This window comes from Penaeus monodon, chromosome 7 (genome assembly GCF_015228065.2).
Source record: "Penaeus monodon isolate SGIC_2016 chromosome 7, NSTDA_Pmon_1, whole genome shotgun sequence".
Taxonomy (NCBI): domain Eukaryota; kingdom Metazoa; phylum Arthropoda; class Malacostraca; order Decapoda; family Penaeidae; genus Penaeus; species Penaeus monodon.
The window spans coordinates 6,972,613-6,977,612 of record NC_051392.1 but is presented as its reverse complement, the minus strand read 5'-3'; the positions used below and the strand labels follow the sequence as shown (position 1 = coordinate 6,977,612).

Sequence of the window (5,000 nt, the reverse complement as noted above, 5' to 3'; positions counted from 1 at the left end):
AAAAAGAAGAAGAAGAAGAATGATAATAATAAGAATAATAAGAATAATAACAATAAGAATAATAATTATCATTATTATAATCACCATCATCATCATCATCTTCATAATAATAACAGTAATAATGATGACAATGATGATGATGATGATGATGATGATGATGATGATGGTGAAAACAATAATAATAATATATAATGATGATAATATCAACAACCATAATAATAATAACAGTTTACTAAAATATAATTACTGTGATTACTATTAGTATATTATCATTAATATCTTTATTATTATCATTCCTTTTATTATCAGCATTATCATTATCACCATCATCACTACCACTATCACTATCACCACCATCACCATCACCATCACCATCACCATTACCACCACCATCACCATCATTATTATTATTATTATTAATAGTGAATAAAATAATACGAATAAAAATAAAAATAACAGTATTTACATTCATAACTACATTACTACTACAACTATTATTATCATTATTATTATTATTATTATTATTATTATTATTATTATTATTATTATTATTAAATTATATTATATTATCATATGAATGAAATATGATATGATTGATCAAATATAATTAGTAATACTATCATTAATAATAAAATAATGATATGATAAAAAATAATAACAAAAACAAAAACAATAATAATAATAATAATAATAGTAGTAATAATAATAATAATAATAATAATAATAATAATAGTAATAATAATAATGATAATAATAATTAATAATAATAATGATAATAATAATAATAATAATAATAGCAATAATAATAATATTATTATTATTAATAAAAGCAATAATATTAATAATAATATTCACCAACAGCAGCAGAAACACACAAACATTCGCAGCTCTCGGATTAGATTACCTGAATGCCAAGGTAACAAACTTACATCGAGTGACTGAGAGCATGCAGTTTGTGTACCATTATCCTGCCACAACATACACCTGATATTATCTTCTTGATTACGCCTTTTAACTAAGACTGACAGGGACCGACCGCTAATTTTACGTGAAGTCGGCTAAAATTATCTCTTGGAAATGTGTGCGTGTGCGTGTCATATATATATAATGTGTGTGTGTCTGTCATGTATATAATATGTGTGTGTGTGTGAGGGATTACATCAGAATATAGTTAGGTCAGCCTGATTATAAATGGATTTGGTATTTTCAGTTCACAAATTTAACGCAGATCTTAAAGAAATCAAATCAATATAGTTAACGTCTGAGTGTGTGCGAGCGAGCGAGCGAGCGAGAGGAGAGAGAGAGAGAGAGAGAGAGAGAGAGAGAGAGAGAGAGAGAGAGAGAGAGAGAGAGAGAGAGAGAGAGAGAGAGAGAGAGAGAGAGAGTCACTATCACACCTACCCGTGTGATAGTGACACTCGAATGTGAACAGGGTCAAATGGCGACTCTCGATGTCACATGGCAACAGGTGGGCAAAGGGAGAGATATGAGGGTGAGAGAAGCGGGAGACACACAAAAACAGGGAACGAAACAGACAAGTGAAAGTCATTTATCAGCATATACGTACAAGCACGCACAAGCAAACACAGACACAATAATATCAACATCAACACACACACACACACACACACACACACACACACACACACACACACACACACACACACACACACACACACACACACACACACACACACACGCACACCTCTTGACACCAGTAAAACCACCACCCCTGGAGTTACTGTACTTTTCACGCCAAGTTAAAGTAAGCCAAAGCAAGCCAGGGTTCGATTTGGTGTTGCCGTTAGCAAGTTGCCTGATGAATCTGCAACACGTTTGATGGGTCGATGAGGTTAGTGGCCTTATGTTTATGTGCATACAAATACATATTTTGTTTAATGCAGTAGGGAGTGTGTTAGTTCATATTAAAACATATACATCTTTGTGTATGGAATATGAGGTATGTTGTACATGAGAAGTGGTGCGAAAGAAATGTTTACAGATTTGGTTGAGTTGGATGTACTAAATATTCACAAACGTGTACATGAACACAAACATAAAACAACGAAATAGGTGGGTAACACAGAAACACGCACAAAATCACATACAAATAATCTAACACAAACTCCTATATACCCACTTACAGACATTCACTCTCATACACAAGGAAGCAACCAAACAAACACATCCTCACATCCAAACATACCCCCTAACACTCAAACAAGAACAAGCACACGTACAAAAACACACTAAAAAGAAACGTACAGACACACATAAATAAGAAACATACAGAAACACATAAACAAGAAACGCACATACAAACACACGTAAACAAGAAACGCACATACAAACACATAAACAAGAGACGCACATATAAACAAAAAAAACGCACATACAAACACACATAAACAAGAAACGCACATACAAACACAAACCACAAACAGGCAAAGTTGCAAGCACACCCGCATTGCTGAAACAACAAGGGAAAAAAATATCGGACTTGTGGTTACGTGCGGGTCTCTCGCCGCAGAATGATTGACCTGCGGGTATCTGATAGGCGTATAATCGGCGTGCGGATATCCGATACCCGTTCTGGGGATACCCGGATGAGGAAAAAGGAGGAGAAGGAGGAGGAAGAATAGGAGTAGGAGGAGGAGGAAGAAGGAGGAGGAGGAAGAGCAGGAGCAGCAGCAGGAGAAGAAGAAGAAGAAGAAGAAGAAGAAGAAGAAGAAGAAGGGGGAGGAGGAGGAAGAAGAGAGAGACGCGACGTCGAACAAAAGGAGGCCTAAGTAGAGGCCTACTGCGTCTTATCGGTGAGCTGTTCGAGTAATTTTTCTTGTGAGTTTATGATGGTAATTTGAGACGAGGTGGGGGGGGGGAGAGATGGGGGGGAACACAAGGGTATGAAGGCGGAGGGGAGGGAAAGAGGGCGGATGGGGAGGGGGGAGGGGTAGAGGGTGTGGGGTGGGGAGGGAAAGAGGGTGGATGGAGAGATACGAGGGAAAGAGGATAGGGGGGGGGGGCAAGGGAAAGAGAGTGGAGGGAGGGGGGGATGCAGACATATGGCGAGGAAGAGGGATAGAGTAATAAATATTTGGAGAGGGGGAATGTCGATAATTGGTAATAATTCATGAAAATCTCTAGCAGATAATAAAGAAGAATAAGGAAGTCCATTAAAAGTGCAATGAAAAAACGGGAATCCACAAAGAAACAATATCATATTGAAGGCAAAGAAGCACAGAACGAATCAGGGAAGAGGAAAATAGGGTGATAAAGATAACCAAAGCACATAAGCAAGGGCAGGATGCTTTAAGTAACCCTAACGAAAGAAGGGTATATAAACATGCATAATAAAAAGGGTGGGGGATAATGTAATCTTGAGAGAGATGGAGAGCGTAAGGAAGTTGTAAATACACGTGAAAATATGAAGAAACTTCTCCCGATATTTTCTGGCCGAGAAATACGCGGTGGTGCGCGTTGCCAAATGTTATTATTTCACTGAATTTTTATCAATATTCCGTGGCGAACGAGAGGAGAGAGAGAGAGAGAGGAGAGAGAGAGCGGGGAAGTGGGGGAGGAAGTGGGAGAGGGAGAAGGAGAGGATGGGGAAGAGGGATAGGGGAAGTGGGAGGGGTGGGAGATCGAGGGGGGAGAGGGGAAGAACAAGTGAGAGAGAGGGGAGATAGATGGAGAGAAAATGGGAGGTAAGAGAGATACCATCATCAACAAATATCTCGTAGGATATATAACCAACCAAGTTTCCGGCTCTAAAGCTCCTCCTCTCCCCCCCCCCTTTATCATTCCCCCTTCTCCCCCCCCCTTCCTCCTTTGACCCTACCCCCTTCCCATCCCCTCCTCCCCTTTTCCCACGTCCACATGCATTTCCGAACCTGCTGACACCTCATTTGAAACCATGTATAATCCGCCAGGCTTCACTAAAGACACCCCACTCAGACTCGAAGCTCCAATTATCACCCTCTTATAAGTCACCTCATTCCAGTAGCCTTGACCTCTTCTGCGACCTGACCTGACCCCGATGAACCTGTTTAACCTCCAAAGAGAGAAGGTCATACTCACATACCCTTAACATTTCTTGGGAATCTGACCTGGCATGTCAAATATAGATGTCAGTGAGATGTCCCTGGTAAATTCTCTGGCAGTTACTGTGTTATTATTATTTACTCAAGTACACTCCCTTTGCATTAAGATGGAGAGATTAAGAGACAGTTTGCTTTTGGAAATGTATTCTTATTAATATTTCTTTTAAAGATAATTAAACACACATGAATATAGGTACATATGTATAATTATATACATATAAGTGTATAGGTATGTTTGTATACACACCAGTATACATAAAAAAATGCAAATATCATTACGTAATTTAAATAAATATATATTTTTTCACATTTGGAAGACAGTCTTCTGAATATAAATACATTTCTGTACTAAATAAGTTTACATTATATTTCTTTACTTGTGTGTATGCATATGTTTATGTACACACACACACACACACACACACACACACACACACACACACACACACACACACACACACACACACCAGATATAAATATATGTATATACACACGTATATTTTGTGTGTGTGTGTGTGTGTGTGTGTGTGTGTGTGTGTGTGTGTGTGTGTGTGTGTGTGTGTGTGTTGTGTGTGTGTGTGTGTGTGTGTGCGCGTGTGCGTGTGCGTGTGCGTGTGCGTGTGCGTGTGCGTGTGCGTGTGCGTGTGCGTGTGCGTATGTGTGTGCGTGTGCATGTGTATGGGTATCTATATGTAACTGTGTACGTATAAATAAATTATATATATATATATATATATATATATATATATATATATATGTATGTATGTATGTATGTATATGTGTGTGTGTATATATATGTGTGTGTGTATGTAAATCCGTATATGTGTGCATTTATTTGTGCATTTGTGTATTTATTCGTATATTTGTGTGTATTGTGTATGTGAATGTGGATATGAATGT

The 5,000-nt window shown here is 38.0% G+C and overlaps 1 protein-coding gene across 1 annotated transcript in view; it reads right to left on the bottom strand.

Moving 5' to 3' along the window:
* LOC119575027 (growth arrest-specific protein 1-like) overlaps positions 1-5,000 on the bottom strand; it is a 72,256-nt gene that overhangs the window by 66,402 nt on the left and 854 nt on the right. The window lies entirely within an intron of this gene.